Genomic DNA, 21,595 nt, shown 5'->3' on the forward strand with positions numbered 1-21,595 from the left:
TTAACTTCCTCACGAACATAGTAATACCTAGGAAAAAGGTACATTGGGGAAAATGGGCGGATGCTTGCGTGCATAGTGATTGCAGAGAGCGGGAGTGAAATGGAAGGTTTTTCAGTGCATTACATGAGCATAGAGCAGGAGCGAGCTGGGAGGGGTTTTGCTCCCTTGGCTTTGTGTGGGATGGGGGTGAACGTGAAGGGAGATGGGTCCATTTGGAATTGGTGGACTGGGGTTGGAAGCGAAGTGGCTTCAGACCATGGGGTTTGAGAAATGTGGGAGTGAACTGAAATGGGTTGGAATCCGTTGGGATCAGAGTAGTGTAGGCGTGAATGGGAAGGGGTTTGAATTCGTTGGGATTGCGTAGAACAACAGCAAAGAGGAAGGGCGTTGGGTCTATTGGGATCGTGTAGAATAAGAATGCACAGGAAGGAGTTTGGGTTAATTGGGATGATGTTGAATTGGAGTGAGCAGGAAGTGGTTTGGGTCCATTGGGATTACGTAGAATTGGAATGATCAGGAATGGGTTTGGGTCCATTGGGATTGTGCAGAGCCAATGAGAACGGGAACGGAACAAAAGCCAAAGTTGCTGGAATAGCTCAGCAGGTCTGGCAGCATCTGTAAGAAGACATCAGAGTTAACATTTTGGGTCTCGCTATCCTTCCTCAGAACTGGAAGTCGTTTGTGTCCATTGGGTAGGAGTGAACGGGAAGGGGTTTTGGTCAGATGGGATTGTATAAAGTGGGTGTGAGATTTAAGTGCTTTGGGTCCTTGGTGATTGTGTCGCCTGGGAGTGAATTGAAAAGGGATTGGGTGCATTGGGGTTGTGCAGGATGGGAGAGAATTTGACCCTAACCTGCACAACTTTGGCTTGTGGGACAAAACTGGAGCACCCAGAGGAAACCCACACAGACACGGAGAGAATGTGCAAACTCCATACGGACAGTCGCCCAAGGCTAGAATCGAACATGGGTTCCTGGTGCTGTGAGGCAGCAGTGTTAACCACTGAGTCTACATCATGTAGAAAGGCCCCATTTCGCTGTACTTGGTCCATATCCTTCTCAACCTTTCCTGGCCTTTTATTTGTCCAAATGCCATTTAAGTAGTATTAATGAAAACACCTCAACCACTTGTGTTGGCAGCACCTGTGTAAACCAAAAATTTCCCTCGGGCTCCCTTTTACTCCTACCTCTCTGACGTTAAACTGATGCCCGCTCATCCTCAATTCACCAACCCTGGGGAAAAAGACTGAGTACATTCACCCTATCCATACCTCTCATGATACTATATACTTCTATAAGATTCCCACTTAGTGTCTTGTGCTCTAAAGATAAAAGAAAACCCTAGCTGGTCCACCTTCTCTATAAAAGTCCTGGCAACATTCTTGTAAATTTCTTCGGCACTCTTTCCAGTTTAATAAGACCCCTCCTATAGCAAGGTGAACAAACGTGAACACAATATTCCAAGAGCGGCCTCACGAACCTCCTATTCATTTGCAAAATAACTTCCCAACTGAGCACTGAATGTCCTAACTGAAAACTGCCAATATACCAAAAGTCAATATGCCAATATGTCAAATTCTTATGCGTAAAGTCAGGAGGCATGGGATAGAGGGAAATTTGGCCAGTTGGATAGAAAACTGCTAACCGGTCGAAGTCAGAGAGTGGTGGTAGACGGTAAATATTCAGCCTGGAGCCCAGTTATAAGTGGAGTTCCGCAGGGATCAGTTCTGGGTCCTCTGCTGTTTGTAATTTTTATTAATGACTTGGAAGAGGGAGTCGAAGGGTGGGTCAGTAAATTTGCAGATGATATGAAGATTGGTGGAGTTGTGGATAGTGAGGAGGGCTGTTGTCGGCTGCAAAGGGACTTAGATATGATGCAGAGCTGGGCTGAGGAGTGGCAGATGGAGTTCAACCCTGTCAAGTGTGAGGTTGTCCATTTTGGAAGGACAAATAAGAATGCGGAATACAGGGTTAACAGTAGGGTTCTTAGTGAGGTGGAGGAACAGAGGGATCTTGGGGTCTATGTTCATAGATCTTTGAAAGTTACCACTCAGGTGGATAGAGCTTGTAAGAAGGCCTATGGTGTATTAGCGTTCATTAGCAGAGGGATTGAATTCAAGAGTCATGAAGTGATGTTGCAGCTGTACAGGACCTTGGTTAGGCCACATTTGGAGTACTGTGTGCAGTTCTGGTCGCCTCACTTTAGGAAAGATGTGGAAGCTTTGGAGAGGGTGCAGAGAAGATTTACCAGGATGTTGCCTCGAATGGAGAACAGGTCGTTCGAGGATAGGTTGAGAGTGCTAGGCCTTTTCTCGTTGGAACGGAGAAGGATGAGGGGTGACTTGATAGAGGTTTATAAGATGATCAGAGGAATAGATAGAGTAGACAGTCAGAAACTTTTTCCCCGGGTCCAACAGAGTGTGACAAGGGGACATAAATTTAAGGTGAAGGGTGGAAGGTATGGGGGGATGTCAGGGGTGGGTTCTTTACCCAGAGAGTGGTGGGGGCATGGAATGCGCTGCCTGTGGGAGTGGCAGAGTCAGAATCATTGGCGACCTTTAAGCGGCAATTGGATAGGTACATGGATGGGTGCTTAAGTTAGGACAAATGTTCGGCACAACATTATGGGCCGAAGGGCCTGTTCTGTGCTGTATTGTTCTGTATTCTATGTTCTATCTATGTTCTAAGCCTTCTTCACTGCTCAGTTTACCCATTGGTAAACCACCTTCATAAAACCGTGCACCTGAACTCCAACGTCCCTCTGTTCCACTACACTATTTAAGGCCCTGCCATGCACCATGAAACTCCGACCTTGATTTGACTTTCCAAAATGCAAGACCTCACACCCATCGAAATTAAATTACATTTGCCATTTCTCGGCCCACTTTCCAAGCTGATCGGGATCCTGATGGATTTTTTGATAACATTCCTCACTGCCCATGTTATCGCCTATTTTCATGTCGTCTGCAAAGTTACTAATCATGGCTTGTGCATTCTCCTGCCAATAATTGACAGCGATGACAAAACGACAATGGGCCCAGCACTGACCCCTGAGGCAATCCACTGGTCACAGGGCTCCAATGTGACAAGCATCCACCCACCATTGCCATCTGCTTCCCATGTCCTGTCGACCCGTGAAACCAGTCTGAAGCCCATCTGACTTACACTATTCCATTTTCATCCAAATGTCGATCTAATCACCATTTAAATGCTGTTAAAGTTGGCGAGTTTACTTTGGCAATTCCAGACCACTACTATCTCCGACTAAATAAAATGCCTTTGACATCTGTCCTATTTCTATCATCCCTCAATTTAAAGCTACGTCCCCTCGTACGAGCCGTCACCATCTGAGGAAAAAGGCTCGCACTGTACACGCTATCTAATCCTCTGATTATCTCATATGTCTCAATTGTCACCTCTCACCTTCTCTCGAATGAAAGCAGCCTCAACTCCCTCAGTCTTTGCTCTTAAGACCTTCACTCCATACCAGACAACACCCCAATAAATCTCCTCTGAACCCTTTCCAAAACTTCCACATATTTCCTATAATGCAGTGCCCAGAAGTGTATGCAATACTCCAAGTGTGGCAGCACCAATGTTTCGTACAGCTGCAGCATAACATCATGGCTCTGAAACATAATCCTTCTATTCATAAAAACTAACTCACTCGTTTTCACAACTCTATCAACCTGGGTGGCAAATTGCAGGGATCCATGCAGACGGACACCGAGATGTCTCTGCTCATCCAAACCACCAAGGGACTTACCATGAGCCCAGTCCTCTGCATTCCTGTTACTCCCTCCTGTTTGTAATTGAAACTTCTGGTTTGAGAAGCAAGTTTGCTCTCTGAGTGGAAAGTTTCATTTTCAGACTGTTCATCACCATGCTAGGTAACATCATCAGTGAGCCTCCGGTGAATTATCACGCGTAGAAAGTGAGGTCTGCAGATGATGGAGATCAGAGCTGAAAATGTGTTGCTGGAAATGCGCAGCAGGTCAGGCAGCATCCAGAGAACAGGAGAATCGACGTTTCGGGCATAAGCCCTTCTTCAGGATTCCTGAAGAAGGGCTCATGCCCGAAACGTCGATTCTCCTGTTCTCTGGATGCTGCCTGACCTGCTGCGCTTTTCCAGCAACACATTTTCAGCAAGTATCACAAGTATCCTTACATACAGATGAGTAAGGACACCACGTCGATTGGGGCAACACACCCATCCTCGGGCAAGCCAAACAGAGACAAGTATGAGAATTCCTAGAAGCATGGGCATTCAAACCGGAAGTCTATCAGCAAACGCATCGACTCGGACCCTGTTTACCACACACTGAGAAAAAGAGCAGGAAATGACTTCGTCGCAGGAACCGTGATCACCACAGGAAATGACATCACCAACCGAAGGATCTCTAAACACATAAATAGGAATTGGATCATAAAACCAGTGCTTCATCTGATGAAAGTTACCTAGTATGGTGACAGAACGTCGGAAAATGAACCTTCCAGCTCAACGAGCAAACGTGCATCCAGATCTTCAGACCTTTCAGCTTCCCCAGCACCTCCTCCTCAGTGAACACTACGACATTCACCTCAGCCCCCGTTTCTCTGGAAATTCTGGTGTGCTGCTACCGCTCTGAAGATTGGTGCAAAGTACCTATGCACTTCCTCTGCTATTTCTTTGTTCCCTATTACTACTTCTCCAGCCTAATTTTTCAGAGGTCCAATTTTGACCTTTCAGTGTCGAGCTAAAAACTCTTCTGAAATCTTCTGAGCTAGCTTACCCACTTAGTTCATCTGCTCTCCCCTTATTTCCTTCTTCAGTTATCCTCTGCGGATTTTTGAAGTCTCCCCAACCTCCGGCCTCCTCCTAATCTCTATCGCAGTGTATGATTTTTCCTTTGGTTTTTGATGATGTCCCTGACTTCCCTTGCCAGCGATGGTTGCCTCATCCTTCCCTTTGTATGCTTCTCCTTCATCGGGATGAATTTTTCTTGTGCCGCCTGACTATTGGGTGGCACGGTGGCACAGTGGTTAGCATTGCTGCCTCACAGCGCCAGAGACCCGGGTTCAATCCGGCGACTGACTGTGTGGAGTTTGCACGTTCTCCCCGTGTCTGCGTGGGTTTCCTCCGGGTGCACCGCTTTCCTCCCACAGTCCGAAGATGTGCAGGGTCAGGTGAATTGGCCATGCTAACGTGCCCATAGCGTTATGTGAAGGGGTAAATGTAGGGGTATGGGTGGGTTGCGCTTCGACGGGTTGGTGGGGACTTGTTGGGCCGAAGAGCCTGTTTCCACACTGTAAGTAATCTAATCTAATCTCATACCCCCAGGATTTCCTACCATTTCAACTCCACCATCTTCCAGTCCATTTTGGCCAGAACCTCTCTCATGTTTTCGTAGTTACCTTTACTCAATTGCCGTGCCATTACACTTGGTTCCCGCCTCTTCCTCTCAACCGTCCGGGTGAATTTTATTATCTTATGGTCATTGCTTCCTAAAGTTGCCGTTCGGGAGAGAGTTCCAGGATGTTGAGCCCGGAAAGCCTGTAGGAATGTATGATGTTGTACCAAGTCAGAATGGTCTTGTTGAGGAATGGGGTGGGGCACGGTACTCGGAGGAGGAATCGCAGGGAGTGGTGCTCCCTCTCCTGTGTCTGCTTTCCCTCGTCCTCCTAGGGTGTAAGAAGACTCGCGTTTCGAAGGTGTTGACATTTCAAGGAGCCATGGCGTGTTGTATAGATGGTACGCACTGCAGCCACTGTACATTTGGTGGTGGACAGAGCGAGTGTTGAAAGTGGGGCCCAACGTGTCAATCGAGTGGAGGGCATGGTGCCTGCTTTGTTCTGGTGACACAAGTGTGTAGGAGCTGACTGAAGAGGTGATAGAAATATTGTTCCTTCGCATTCAGCAGTGACGCATTCCATTGTTTACCCAATGAGAAACATTCCGGGGGTTCCATTGAGAGAGAATCTCGCCATCGCCCACTTGACGGTCATTGGTGTTCCCAACACCGAATCTGCTCATTATCAACATTCAGGGGGTTATCATTGGGAGAGAATCCAAACATCTGTGGGCGGCACGGTGGCACAGTGGTTAGCACTGCTGCCTCACAGCGCCAGAGACCCGAGTTCAATTCCCGCCTCAGGCGACTGACTGTGTGGAGTTTGCACATTCTCCCCGTGTCTGCGTGGGTTTCCTCCGGGTGCTCCGGTTTCCTCCCACAGTCCAAAAATGTGCAGATTAGGTGAATTGGCCATGCTAAATTGCCCGTAGTGTTAGATAAGGGGTAAATGTAGGGGTATGGGTGGGTTGCGCTTCAGCGGGGCAGTGTCGACTTGTTGGGCCGAAGGGCCTGTTTCCACACTGTAAGTAATCTAATCTAATCACCACTTAATGTTGAATGGTATCACCATCTCTGAATCACATCACTATCAGAAACCTGAACGTGACCATTCATCATTGCATGGGTACTGTTACAGTAGGCATGCAATTGCAGCTGGACCTTGACACGATATACACGCTTTGGCTCACAATTGACAAATGTTCTGAGGAGTGTTGCCGCACAAGGAGACCTGGAGTGTGCTTCATCATTCCTTGACAGTGGCATCGCAAGGACAGGATAGCGAAGAAGGGTTTGCCATCATCTCCTTTATTGATCATAAGCGTTGGGAGGTCATGCTGCAGCTGTACAGAACACCGGTTAGCCCACTTTTAGAATATTGAATGCAGTTCTGATTTCCCTCCTATAGGAAGGATGTTGTGTAAGTTGAAATGGTCGGAAAAGGTTTCGATGGATGTCGCCAGGATTGGAAGGGTCAAGCTACATGGGGAGGATGAATATGCTGGAGTTGTTTTCCCTGGTGTGCCGTTGGCTGAGGGATTACCCTAGAAAGGTTTAGAACATTGAACAATACAGCACAGAACAGGCCCTTCGGCCCACGATGTTGTGCCGAACATTTGTCCTAGCTTAAGCACCCATCTATGTACCTATCCACCTGCCGCTTAAAGGTCACCAAAGATTCTGACTCTACCACTCCCACAGGCAGCGCATTCCATGCCCCCACCACTCTCTGGGTAAAGAACCCACCCCTGACATCTCCCCTTCCACCCTTCACCTTGAAAATTAATGAGGGGAATCAGTAAGTTAAGTAGACAAGCTCTGTTCACTGGGGTGGGGGAGTTCAGTACAAGAGGGCGAAGATTTCGGTTGAAAAGGGAAAGACTTAAATGGGATAAAAGGGATAACATTTTGATTGAAAGTATGGTGCGTGTATGGAATGATCTGCCAGAGGAAGTGGTGGAGGCTGGTACAGGGCATCTCTTTGAGCATATGAAGAGGAGGGTTGAGAGGGATATGGGCCAAGTGCTGGCAAGTGAGTTCCATTCACACAAAAGAAAAACAAATAAACAAATACATTTGTTGGAGGTGAATTTTGTTGAAATCTCACCATTTGTAAAGTATTCTTGTCGCGAAATTATTGAGTGTGTGGAAGAGCAGAACGTTTGGAGCTGATAAATTATTCAATGAGGTGAAGAAGAGGTTTCACCTGGTCGTTACGAATTCTCTCCCAAATCTGGAATCATTCTGTAGAATGGAGAGAGAAAGGAGGTTGGACCACTGTCAGAGACTCTGTCTCAGTGTCTGTGCCTCACTCTGTCTCGACCTGTCTCCATCCATCTTTGATTTTCTCTTTCCTTTCTCGATCTCCCCATCTCTACTTCTTTCTCCCTGGGTCTCTCTGACTTAATGACACAGTCTCGCATCTCTCTGTCTCTCTGTCTCTCTCTCTCACACACACACACATTCACTCTCTCTCTGTCTTTGTCTCTCTCTTTCTCTCCCTCTCTATTTCACCTCCCACCTCACTCTTCATTCTTCCACTGTCATTCTCCTTCTCTATCTCTGTCTCTCTACATGTCTCTTGTCTGTCTCTGCCCCATCTGCCAGGATCTCTCACACTCTTTCTTCCTGCTTCTGTCTTCCTCTGAATCCTTTTCTCTCTCTTCCTCATTTCTGTATGTCTCTCCCCATTTCACCTTCTGTATGCCTCTCTGTGACTCTCTTTGCTCTGTCGCTCTCTCCCTGTCACAATCCCAAGGCCCCATCATGCCTCTTCCTTTTGCTAAATCTCGCTCTCTGACGATCTGTCTGCCTTCTTCACTCTACCGGTCATTCTGTGTCCTTCTCGTTCTCTGCAGGCCCACGCACTTTTACCAGGGAACAGGCTGTAATGAGTGTCGATCATTAATCTGGGGATTTACCGAGAAAGATTGACTTCTGTTTCGTTCCTAATCTTTGGTTGTATTAATCGATGAATTATTTCACGGAGCATACCTATGGGATATCTCAAGGCAATTAGAAATCTCTTTCACAATCTTAAGAGCCATTTTCCTCACTTTTGATCTCACCAATCACGAGTAACCAAAATTAATCAAACTACGGTTCATTTAAAGATCTAGGAAACTAATCGGCAAATGCTTAAATCTGTTAGTACCCCAAATCTATTCAAATCTTTCCAAATCTCAGATTGAATCTGTCCAAACGTGCCCAAATCACGGACCCGAGACTCCAGAGTATTACAACACGGGGTGAACTCCCTGTTAATTCTACCAAACAACCCGAAAAAATCTCACCTCACCTCTGTAATCTGTTAAAATATGAGTGACAGACAATTCCCAAATTCCACTGTTTAAAGTAAATTCCATCAATTTATTCTTTAACTCTCAGCATGAACATTAAACAACTTTTCACAATTCTAAGCCCCCCTTTCTCTGAATAGCTTATTATCTGCCTGACAACTCTACAACAATTTTCTGTTCCAATTAAAAAAGAAATATTTAAATTGCAAAAACTTAATTTCAAAACCATCCAGCAGCTGTTGTCTCTGGTGTCTTTCTGGGGAGGGCCTATAATGGTTGGAAGAGATTACAGGGGGGTTGTAGGGGTTGGAGGGGGTTACAGAGATAGGGAGATATGTAGGGGGTTGGAGGGGGTTATGCAGAAAGGGAGGGGTGCAGGGGCCAGAGGAGTTTATGGAGACAGGGAGGGAATGTAGGGGCTGGAGGGGGTTACAGAGATAGGGAGAGGATGTAGGGGCTGGAGAAGGTTACAGAGATAGGGAGGGTGTGTAGGGGTTGTAGGGGATTACAGAGATAGAGAAGGTGTGTAGGGGCTAGAGGGGATTACAGAGATAGGGAGGGTGTGTAGGGGTTGTAGGGGATTACAGAGATAGAGAAGGGGTGTAGGGGCTAGAGGGGATTACAGAGATAGGGAGGGGGTGTCGGGGGATACAACGATAGGGATGGTGTGTAGGGGCCGGAGGGGGATACAGAGATAGGGAGGGGGTGTAGGGACTGGAGAAGGTTACAGATATAGGGAGGGTGTTTAGGGGCTGTAGTGGATTACAGAGTCATGGAGGGGGTGGAGTCTGGAGGAGTTTATCGGGACAGGTAGGGGCTGTAGTGACTGGAGGACATTACAGAGATAGAGAAGGGTGGGGGGATTGGAGAAGGTTACTTAGATCAGGAGGGGTGTGGGTACTGGAGGAGGCAACAGAAATAGGGAGGGATTGTAGGAGCTGGAGGGGATAGAGTGATAGGGAAAGTGTAGGGAGTACAGGGAGTTACAGAGTTAGGGAGGGTTTCGGCGCTGGAGGGGTAACAATGATAGGGAGCGGGTGTAGGGGCTTGAGAACGTCTCAGATTTGGGGGAAGGTGCTGTTGGGGGTTACAAAGATAGGGAGGGGGAGTAGGGGCTTGAGGGGGTTATGAGATAGGGAGTGTATGTAACATCAGGTGGAGGTGACAGTGACAGGGTGGGACTGTAGGGGCTGGAGGAGGCTGCCGAGTTAGGCAGGATGTGTGGGCTGGTGGAGGCTACAGAGATAAGGAGGGGTTGTCATCTGGACGGGGTTACTAGGTTAGGGAGAGGGTATAGGCGTGGAGGAAGTTACAGAGATAGGGAGGGAGATGTAGGGGCTGGAGGAGGTAATAGGGACAAGGAGGGGGTGTTGAAGCTGGAGGGCATCACAGAGATAAGGAGGAGTTGTAGTGGCTGATGGATGACAGAGATAGGGAGGGAGTGTCAGTGGCAGAGGATGTTTCTGGGATAGGGGATGGATGTAGCATCTGGCAGAGGTGACATTGATCGGGAGGGACTATATGGGCTGGAGGAGGTTACTTTTCTGCTGGAGGTAGGGGCGTTAGGAGTGTAGTGGAACGGAGGGACCTTGGAGTTCACGTTCACAATTTTCTGAAAGTGGAGTCACAGGTAGACAGGGCAATGAAGGAGGCCTTTGGCATATTGGCCTTCATCAGTCAGGGCATTGAGTATAGAAGTTGGGAAGCAGTGTTGCACTTATAAAGTCATCGATGAGGCCACACTTGGGAGTAATGTGCTCAGTTTTGGTCACCTTGCTGTAAGAATGATATTACTAAACCTTTTATATCTTCCTATTCAAGACAGACCATCTCCCGCATCTCTCAATATTTTACCTTTGCTTCCTACTCCCTCTATTCTACCTGAGTAAATCGGACCCGCACAGGTGAGGTGTTTGGAAAGATCAGACGCTATCTCACTCTCCTGCCCCTGAAGAGGCAGTGTACTCTCCTGTAGCTCTTCCACTTACCCTGAGATTTATTTCACTACCTTAACTAATCCCCATGGTTTAGGATCTTTTCCCACATCCTCTTTCCCAGTGTCTTTCCAAAGCCAGCAGCACTGTGACTTTGTGTGTCCCACCTTACTGCAGTGAAAACCCCCTGAGGTCTTACCCGTCTTTTCCACCCTCTTGTGTGTTTTTTTTTCCACCTCTGCTGAACTCTTCCAAGTGTGTGATATACTTATTTTTTTAGATTAGATTACTTACAGTGTGGAAACAGGCCCTTCGGCCCAACAAGTCCACACCGACCCGCCGAAGCGCAACCCACCCATACATTTACCCCTTTAACCTAACACTACGGGCAATTTAGCATGGCCAATTCACCTGACCCGCACATCTTTGTGACTGTGGGAGGAAACGGGAACACCCGGAGGAAACCCACGCAGACACGGGGAGAATGTGCAAACTCCACACAGTCAGTCGCCTGAGGCGGGAATTGAACCCGGGTCTCTGGCGCTGTGAGGCAGCAGTGCTAACCACTGTGCCACCGTGACGCCCACCGTGCCGCCCAAAACAATTTTGTTGTTTGTAATTGAATGATCCCACTCTTTCTTCATGCAGGTTCGATTCCTACCTCGGGCGACTGTCTGTGTGGAGTTTGCACATTTCTCCCTGTGGGTTTCCTCCGGGTGCTCTGGTTTCCTCCCACAGTCCAAAGATGTGCAGGTTGGTTAAATTGGCCATGCTGAATCGCTGGTAGTGTTCAGGGATGTGTAGGTTAGGTGCATTGTACAAGGGTAAATGGAGAATGGGAGGGAATGGGTCTGGCTGGGTTACTCTTCGAAAGGTCGGAGTGAACCAAAGGGCCTGTATCCCTACTGGAGAGTATCTAATTTAATCTGTCCCTTACGAAATGGTTTTGCTGTCGGGTGCTTGATTTTGATTCAAGCACTATTGTGTCTTCATCCACCATCTCTGCAGCTTTTCTCTGTGTTTCATCTTTCTGTTCCTCACCATGAGTTCCTATCTCTACCGCAACTGGGTTTTTAAACTCTTGAAACATGATGACATCTCTAAGATGCTCGTATGTCTTGTCTATCTTTCATTCTCTCATCCATCTGTGGGAGTTGCTCTGTTTAATTCTTTCAAGCTTGGCATACGTGTGACCTGGTTTCTTCCTTACATTTCTGAACTGTTGCCTGTATGTTTCCGATACCAAACCATAGGCAATGAAACTCGCATTTAATACTTCTTCATATTCTCCTAATACCTCCTCTGACAGATTGCGAATACCTCACTAGCCCTGCCAACAGCTAGGTCTGAATTAACATGACCTACACGGTCTCTGGCCACTTCGTCTGGTTAGCCAATTTCTCGAAGGAAATGAAAAATGCTTCCATATCTTTTTCATTGAATTCTGGTAATGTTTGGACATATTTGTAAATATCCCTACCAGGCCTTTGGCTATGATGGGTTGGAGAAAGTGAGGACTGCAGACACTGGAGATCAGAGCTTAAAAATGCGTTGCTGGAAAAGCGCAGCAGGTCAGGCAGCATCAAAGGAGCAGGAGAATCGACGCTTCGGGCATAAGCCCTTCTTCAGGAATGAGGAGGGTGTGCCAAGCGGGCTAAGATAAAAGGTAGGGTGGAGGGACTTGGGGGAGGGGCATTGGGGATACGATAGGTGGAAGGAGTTTAAGGTGAGGGTGACAGGCCGGAGAGGGGTTGGGGGGGAAGAGTTCGGGAAGAAGATTGCAGGTCAGGAAGGTGGTGCTGAGTCCGAGGGTTGGGACTGAGAAAAGGTGGGGGGAGGGGAAATGAGTAAGCTGGAGAAATCTGCATTAGCTTCAGGGCAGAGGAGATGACCTGGGGGGGGGGGGGGGGGCAGTGAGAGAGGGACTCACTGAGATCCTTGTTGAGAGAGGAGGAGAGCGTCTTCAAGGAAGACATCCTTGCAAGAGAATTCGCAGTAGGTTAAAATCAACAGCCTACTGCAAATCCTCTTGCAAGGATGTCTTCCTTGAAGACGCTCTCCTCCTCTCTCAACAAGGATCTCAGTGAGTCCCTCTCTCACTGCCCCCCCCCCCCCAGGTCATCTCCTCTGACCTGAAGCTAATGCAGTTTTCTCCAACTTTCTCATTTCCCCTCCCCCCACCTTATCTCAGTCCCAACCGTCAGACTCAGCACCGCCTTCCTGACCTGCAATCTTCTTCCCGACCTCTCCGCCCCCACCCCCTCTCCGGCCTATCACCCTCACCTTAACCTCCTTCCACCTGTCGTATTCCCAACGCCCCTCCCCCAAGTCCCTCCTCCCCTACCTTTTATCTTAGCCTGCTTGGCACACCTTCCTCATTCCTGAAGAAGGGCTTATGCCCGAAACGTCGATTCTCCTGTTCCTTTGATGCTGCCTGACCTGCGGCGCTTTACCAGCAACACATTTTTAAGCTCTGATGGGTTGGCCCATCATCACTCTCCTCACTAAACCCGCCTTATTTCTTCCTTTCCATCCTTTTACATCGACTTTCCTGTCTAATTGCCAACTTCTGGAGTTCAAACTCTCTCTCTTTCTCCCTTTTTCACTTTTGGATTTTATTCCTCTGCTAAGAATCTTCATTCCATTTCCTTTTTTCTGTTGCTTTTAACAATAATTCAAAGCTTTTCAGTCTCGTTTGTTCTCTCTTCCTTTCCCTTTCAGGTTCACTTTCTAACTCAAAGTGTCTTATTCAGAATGTAATTTCTTTTCTAACTCCACCACATTCGACTGTTTTTCTAGTATATCTAATTGCTTGGTTAACTCCGTTACAATTTCAAATTTCTTGTCATCATTGGTCAAACCCAACTTTAACCTGTGTGCCAATTCGACCACTGTCACCTTTTTCTGCCTTTCTAAACATTTTTTGGCAAATTTGGGAAGCAACTTCATGCCCAGAACCTCTTCAGCAATGGAAAGAAACATTTCCCAACTGTTGATTTATCCAGCAATGCCCAACCAAATTGAACAGATTTCCTGTGCGATTTTTATTAATGACTTAAACGAGGAGGTGAAAGAGTGGGTTGGTTAGTTTGCCAATGACGCAAAGGTTGGTGGAGTTGTGGAATAGTGTGGAGGGCGGTTGCAGGTTGCAGCTGGATAAGTGGCACATGGTGTTTAACCTGGAAAAGTGTGGATAGTCGAATTTGACTACAGATGTATGGGTTAAAGTCAGGATTCTTGGTCGTGTGGAGGAATAGAGGGATCTTGGGGTCTATGTCCGTAGATCTCTCCCAAACTGATTGGGTTGTTCAGAAGGTGTATGGTGCGTTGGCTTTCATTAGCAGGAAGATTGAGTTTATGCTGCAGCTCAATAAACCCGAGTTGGAGAACATTTGGAATATTGTGTTCGGTTCTGGTTCTCAAGGATGCAGAAGCTTTAGAGAGGATGCAGAGGAGATTTGTCAGGATGCTGCCTCGACTGGAGGGAGTGTCTAATGAAGAAACGTTGAGGGAGCTCGGACCTTTCTCATTGGAACGAAGGATGAGAGGTGACTTGATAGAAGTATACAAGATTTCGAGAGGCATAGGTAGAGTGGATAGCCAGAGACGTTTTCCAATGGTGGGAATGTCTATCACAAGGGGGCAAAGTGAAAGGAAGTTTTAGAGTAGATGGCAGAGGTAGACTCTTTACTCAGAGCGAGGTGAGTGTGTGGAATTTACTGCTAGCAGTGGTAGTAGAGTCAGATACAATAGAGGCATTTAAAGGACTCTGAGTTAGGCACATGAAAGACAGTATAGTGAAGGTTATGTAGGTTACTCTGATCTTAGAGTAGGATAAACGTCTGGCACAAGTCAGGGGCCGAAGAGCCTGTGTGTTGTTGTATTGCTCAATGTTGCACTTCTCACTTCAGTTTCATTTAATGGTCTAGGACATTAGTCCTTTCGTACCCTTGATTTCTTAAAATTTGTCCAAACCTCAGTCCAAAATCCTGGACCGGAATCCCTGATCTGTTATAAAGTGGAGGTTGACTCCCCAACCCCTCTCCCTCTGAGAATTAAAACCGAGACACTCAAGGAGGAACACCACGTACTTTCTTCTGTAAAAAAAGAGTGCATGAAGTCACATAACCTGCTTTCAGTGACACATAGTGGTCAAATACATTAAATCCCTTACACGACTTTATCATCAACAAATAACCAATGTATTACTCTAACTTAGCTCAACTATTAACAAACCAAATCAATCCTTCCTAACTACTAACACAATCACGTCAAAAACAAGGTTCGCATGTTATGTTGTTCCCATACATACAAGTCCCACTATGATAAAACAATGTATTTATTCTCTTGAAATAAGTCAGGTTACGCGTCTTCTGGAATGTTCTGTGCTTTCTCCGTCGATTTGTTTTTGTTGTTTTGGTCAGGAATCTTCACCAACTGTGTCATTGGTGCCACTGTTATTGAAACCGTGTTTTCTCTTCGACAGAGAGGAGTCTGTGCAAGCCAGGGATTCTCTCTGGAGAGCTCAGGGCCGTTATCTCCAGTTGACAGCAACTAGTTTTTTGGCCTTTGCCAACTGACCCCTTATTTTTTACATTTTTGACGATATATCAACATTTCTTACAACATGATTGGTCCCATGATGTAAAAAAAAAATCAGATTTAAATTTGGTAGGTTTTTGGTATCGAAGGGCCTGTTTCAAACTGATTGGCTCGATCCCAAAGCCTATTTTCTTCGTTAAAATGGCTGCTTGGAACTGCTCGACCTTTTGATGCTGTTTTCTGTTTCTTTGTAAACCTTCAAGCTGCAGCTTGCAGATTTCAATTTAAATTTCAAAGCACAGAAAACGCACCATCTTTCAAAATGACCATGCAGTGCTTTCCCCATTTTATGAACATGAAATTCTAACTTCCTGGCTCCCCATCTAGCCAGATTAGATTAGATTAGATAAGATAAGATTAGATTACTTACAGTGTGGAAACAGGCCCTTCGGCCCAACAAGTCCACACAGCCCCGCCGAAGCGCAACCCACCCATACCCCTACATTTACCCCTTACCTAACACTACGGGCAATTTAGCATGGTCAATTCACCTGACCTGCACATCTTTGGACTGTGGGAGGAAACCGGAGCACCCGGAGGAAACCCACGCAGACACGGGGAGAACGTGCAAACTCCACACAGTCAGTCGCCTGAGGCGGGAATTGAACCCAGGTTTCTGGCGCTGTGAAGCAGCAGTGCTAACCACTGTGCCACCGTGCCAGCTCGGCAACGTTATCCCAAAGGGCAAGAGACCCTTCCTATTCATTGCAACGTTATCATAGCATCCTTACAGTGGTGATGCAGGTCATTCAGCCCATTGTTTCCACATTGATTCTCCTAGATGCACCCCATCCCTGTCACGGTGCATTTACCATGGCTAATCCGTCTAGCCTGCTCCTGGACACGATGGAAAATTTAGCATGGCCAATCCACCCTAACCTGCACATTTATGGACATTACGGGACAATTTAGCACGGCCAATTCGCCCTATCCTGCAAATCCCTCGGCACTATGGGACAAACTAGCATGGCCAATCTACCCTAACCTGCACATCTCTGGGCACTATGGGACAAACTAGCATGGCCAATAAATCCTAACCTGCACATCCCTGGGCACTGCGGGACAATTTCCCCACGGCCAATCCACCCTAAGCTGCACATCCCTGGGCACTACGGGACAATTTCCCACAGCCAATGCACCCTAACCTGCACATCTCTGGGCACTATGGGACAAACTAGCATGGCCAATAAATCCTAACCTGCACATCCCTGGGCACTATGGGAAAATTTCTCATGGCCAATCCACCCTAACCTGCACATCCTGGACACTAATGGACAATTTCCCCACGGCCAATCCACCCTAACTTGCACATCCCTGGGCACTACGGGACAATTTCTCATGGCCAATCCACCCTAACCTGCACATCCCTGGGAACTATGGGACAATTTCCCACGGCCAATCCACCCTAACCTGCACATCCCTGGGCACTATGGGACAATTTAGCACGGCCAATCCACCCTAACTTGCACATCCCTGGGCACTATGGGACAAACTAGCATGGCCAATGCACCCTAACCTGCACATCACTGGGCACTATGGGACAGTTTAGCACGGCCAATCCACCTTAACCTGCACATCTTTGGACTGTGGGGGTTAGCCAGAACACCCGGAGGAAACCCATGCAGACACGAGTGTGGTACGGTGGCTCAGTGGTTAGCACTGCTGCCTCCTGGTGCCAGGGATCCAGTTTCCATTCCAGCCTTGGGGCAACTGTCTGTGCAGCATTTGCATTCTCCCAATGTCTGTGCGGGTTTCCCCCGGTTACTCTGATTTCCTCTCACAGTCCAAAGATGTACATGCTAGGTGAGTTGCCCATGGTATTCAGGGGTGCCTGGCTTCAGTGCATAATCAGGAGAAGTATAGAGTATACACTAATAGGATAGGGGGTGGGCCTGTGTAGGATACTTTTCGGAGGGTCAGTGTGGACCTTTGGGCCAAAATGTCTTTTTCCACTCTGAAGGGATTCTATGGTGAATGTCCAAATTCCACACAGTCAGTCAGCCAAAGATGAAATCGAACCCTGGTCCCTGATGCTTTGAGGCAGCAGTGTTAACCATTGTGGTGCCAAATGGGTCCAATCCATTTCTCCATTACTTCCACGTAGCCACTCCCGTTCACTCCCACATTATCCGATCCTAATAGATCCAATCCACGCCCAGTTCACTCCTGTTGTACATGATCCGAATGAACTCAAACCACTGCCTGTTCACCCCCACGCTATAATAGTGCAATCGACGCAAAAGTCTTTGTGTTCAATCTCATTGACCCCAGACCCTTTCCCGTTCACTCCTTCTGTCCACAAGTCCAATGAACACAAGCTATTTGTGTTCACTTCCGCTGTATACGTCCAAATGCCTGCCCATTCACACTCTATAAACCAATATGAATTAATACACGTCCCTTTCAAATCCACTTTACACATTTCCAGTCCAAGCACCTTCCCCTTCATTGCTAATGACCTCAGCTGCAATGGACACAGAGTTCCTCCAGTGTACCCTCAGTCTGCACAACCGCAAAAGATCCAAAGTTCTTCCAGTTGTCCAACTCTACACAATCTCAATGTACCCAAATCACTTTCCATTCACTCCCATAATTTCAATGCACCAAAAACCCTAGCCATTTGCTCCAACTCTATATGATCCCAATGAACCCCAAACAATTACCCGTTCGCTCCCACTTGACTCACTCCCAGTGGACACAAACCCTTTCCCGTTCACTCAAATTCTACATAATGCTAATGGTTCCAAACCCTTTCCTGTTCACTCCCACTCTTCACAAACGCTATGGATCCATACCCCATCATGTTCACTTCCACTCTACACGATCCTAATGGACCTAAACCCCTTCCTGTTCACTGTCACTCTCCAGGATGCCTATGGACCCAAACCCCTTCCCGTTCACTCCCACTCTAAACATTCCTAATGGACACCAAAGTGTTTCCAATTTATGCAACCCACTTGCCACAGTCTCCGACTCACTCAATCCGATAGACGAAGACCATTTCCAATTCATTCCCACACTACATATTCTGAATGGACACAAAGCACTTCCCTTCAACTCTACACAATCCCTCTGCACTGCATCCTGGTCCCGTACACTGCCACTCTACCGAGACCAATTGACCCAAACCACTTTCTCCACATTCCGACTCTGCAAAATTGCAACAGAACCAGGTTTCTTCCTGTTCACTCCAACTCTACACAATCCCAATTGAGCCATTCTCCTCCAATTTGCACAATACCAACAAACACAAACTCTTTCTCTTTCACAATCCTCGATGGACTTAAATTACTACCCGTCTATTCTTAATCTGCACCATCTGAATTGTCCCTTGCCTCTCCCTATTCACATCCAGTCAACACAATCCCAAATGGTTCAAACCTTTCCTGCTCACCCCCACTCCATACTGCGTCAATCATTCCAAACCCCTTCTCGTTCTTTCCCACTAAACACAATCCCAATTGGAAATAAAACCCTGTGCATTCACTATAATTCTATTCAGTTCCATTGGACCCAATCCCCTCTCTATGCATCCCACTCGACAATGTCCTAAAGGATCTAAACCCCTCCCCATTCTCTAAATCTAAATCTAAACCATCCAACTCTACATAGTCCCAATGAACTCCAGTGAGTTCCCATTCACTCCCATTCACTTCCCATTCACTCCCATTCACTTCCCATTCACTCCTACTGTAGACTATCCAAATTATGCCAAGTTCTATGCTCATTCAATCCCACAGTGCACAAATCCAAAGGACCTATACTCCTTTGTATTCACTCCCAACCTACACTATTCCAACGATCCCAAATCCCATCCCATTCATTTCCACTCTCTACAAACGCAATGGACCTATTTGCCTTCATACTCAATTCAATTCCATGCAGCCTCAAAGGATCCAATCCCCTTTCCGTTCATTCCTACTCCACACGATCGCAAATAGACCCAAGCTACTCTCTGTTCAAGCTACTTCTGCGCTGAGCAATCCCAATCGACCCAATCCCCTTCCCATTCACATCAGCTCGACACAATCCCCGTAGGACCCAGGTCCCTTTCATTCATCCTCACACTACACAATCACAATGGACTCCAACCCTTTCCAGTTCACTGCTGCTCTTCTTAATCTAATTGGACCCATATCGACTCCCTTCATTCTAACTCTACATAACCCCAATTGACTGAACCCGGTTACTTTTCACTTTGACGCCACACATTCCCATAGGCCACACGTCCCTTTCCATTCACTCCAACTCAACATAATCCCAATGGTTCGAAACCCCTTCCCTTTCCTTTCGAGTCCAGACAATCCCAATGGACCGAGTTCGCATTGAATCAATTAACCAAATAATCAATTATCCAGAGGAGATAATGCCCGCCCATCTTGTTTAGATAATGGAGGTTCCTCTGTTTTAGGCTATTTTGCTTCATGACCTAATAGTAAGTATTTTGATTTTTTCTGCTGCAAGCTGACTGTTTCAATTCTTGGCACTCGTTGGTCAGCATTTTGTTGTTATAGTTTCGTATAATTGGTGCTAACTAATTAAGTACCTTCCAATGTTGAGGGGGAGTTAAGCTCTTTGTTTCTCTAGTTGGTTTCCAAAGACTTGGTGATATTTAGGATTAATTGAAATAAATTAAACCGTTCCATAAAGAATCATGCAAACCCTTAATCAGGACAAAGGGCTAAAATTAGGAATAACTAATACCTTAATTTTATTTTTTGAAAAATTCTCCTTGTTGTCCCTTCCAAAAAACGTTTTTGTTGTGATCTTTCTTATTTTTTGCTCTGCAAAAGATTTTAAGATTTTTTTTTGCTTTCTTACCTTCTGCTCTCCGTTAAGAGGAAGCTACAGGACTCTCTTTTCCATCTAGACCAGAGCATTAATAGAGTAGATGTGTTTTACTTGAGTTGTACAAACCACTTAAAATCTCATAGTTCGATACCTTTGAAAGCATCAAATATTTCTGACTTTTTTTGGAGTCATGTTGATGCTTACAGTGGTCGTTGGTACTACATATTTCAATAATTTCGTTGCAAGGTAAAATAAGTATTTGGATTGGGGTTGAAGGGAACAATTAACTCGACTTTAGCAAGTTATGGTGATCTTTTGCAGAGCTACAATTTTGAATATCTTATTTCAGTGAATGCAGTTTTGAGTATGTTTTGTTTAAAGCTCAAATGCAGGATTATGTCTTCGTTATAGGTGTAAAATTATTGGATGTCGTTCATTCTGTTTGTTAATTATGGAAATATTTTCAGTTTTTCAAAAAAAATCCAAATGAAAATGCTGTCGGTATATCTTTCCAATATAAATCCCAAATTTGGAGGTGAACTAAATGTATGGTTGAGGCTTTATGCAAAGTCTTGCAGTTTTTATTTTTGGTTCCTAAAGGTGATATCTTGGGAGCACTTCCTTAATTTTTTTTTTAAATTGTACACTGGTTAAGAGAGGACTTTTTTGTGTTTCCAGTGTAAGTACCAAGTGCTACCAGCTCAGATCAAAGTGTGGTTTGCCTCAATAATGTGCATGCAAAGAGCAAACAGCTGCAATATGCCAGTGGTCCATCTTTATTCAATACATGGTTTTCTTATTTCAGGGATAAATTTTTCTAATGTAATTTCAATAAAGTCCAGTTACAAAATATTAACATTATCATGTTTCATCTAATCAATAAACGGCAAAATAGCCAGTCAAAGGTGAGCATTTCTGTGAACTGAAAGAAAAATGTTTTCAAGAAAACGCTTTTACTCTTCCCTTATTCCAAGCAAGAAATGCCATATATAAAGTAAATTATGTTTACATATACTACCTGAGAGTGAAGAAGGCGTTTGGTATGCTTTCCTTTATTGGTCAGAGTATTGGGTACAGGAGTTGGGAGGTCCTGTGGCTGTACAGGATGTTGGTTAGGCCACTGTTGGAATACTGCGTGCAATTCTGGTCTTCTCCCTATCGGAAAGATGTTGTGAAACTTGAAAGGGCTCAGAAAAGATTTACAAGGATGTTGCCAGGGTTGGAGGATTTGAGCTTTAGGGAGAGGCCGAACAGGCTGGGGCTGTTTTCCCTGGAGTGTCGGAGGCTGAGGGGTGACCTTATAGAAGTTTACAAAATTATGAGGGGCATGGATAGGGTAAATAGACAAAGTTTTTTTTCTTGGGATCAGGGACTCCAGAACTAGAGGGGCATAGGTTTAGGGTGAGAGGGGAAAGATGTAAAAGAGACCTAAAGGGCAACTTTGCCACGCAGAGGGTGGTACGTGTATGCAATGAGCTGCCAGAGGAAGTGGTGGAGGCTGGTACAATTGCAACATTTAAGAGGCATCTGGATGGGTATATAAATAGGAAGGGTTTGGAGGGATATGGTCCGGGTACTGACAGGTGGGACTAGATTGGGTTGGGATATCTGGTCGGATTGGACTGAAGGGTCAGTATCCA

At 46.2% G+C, this 21,595-nt stretch overlaps 1 long non-coding RNA gene across 1 annotated transcript in view; it reads right to left on the reverse strand.

Annotated features, from left to right (window-relative positions):
• Window positions 1-3,976, reverse strand: part of LOC148138244 (uncharacterized) — a 65,108-nt gene extending 61,132 nt beyond the window's left edge. The window contains exon 1 of the long non-coding RNA XR_015754032.1: window positions 3,766-3,976. This is a non-coding gene — a long non-coding RNA (uncharacterized LOC148138244). The remainder of the gene's footprint in view (window positions 1-3,765) is intronic.
• Between the last annotated feature and the right edge of the window lie 17,619 nt (window positions 3,977-21,595).

This window comes from Chiloscyllium plagiosum, unplaced genomic scaffold (genome assembly GCF_037043375.1).
Source record: "Chiloscyllium plagiosum isolate Xiang-an unplaced genomic scaffold, Cpla_swu_hap1 HiC_scaffold_41, whole genome shotgun sequence".
Lineage (NCBI taxonomy): Eukaryota > Metazoa > Chordata > Chondrichthyes > Orectolobiformes > Hemiscylliidae > Chiloscyllium > Chiloscyllium plagiosum.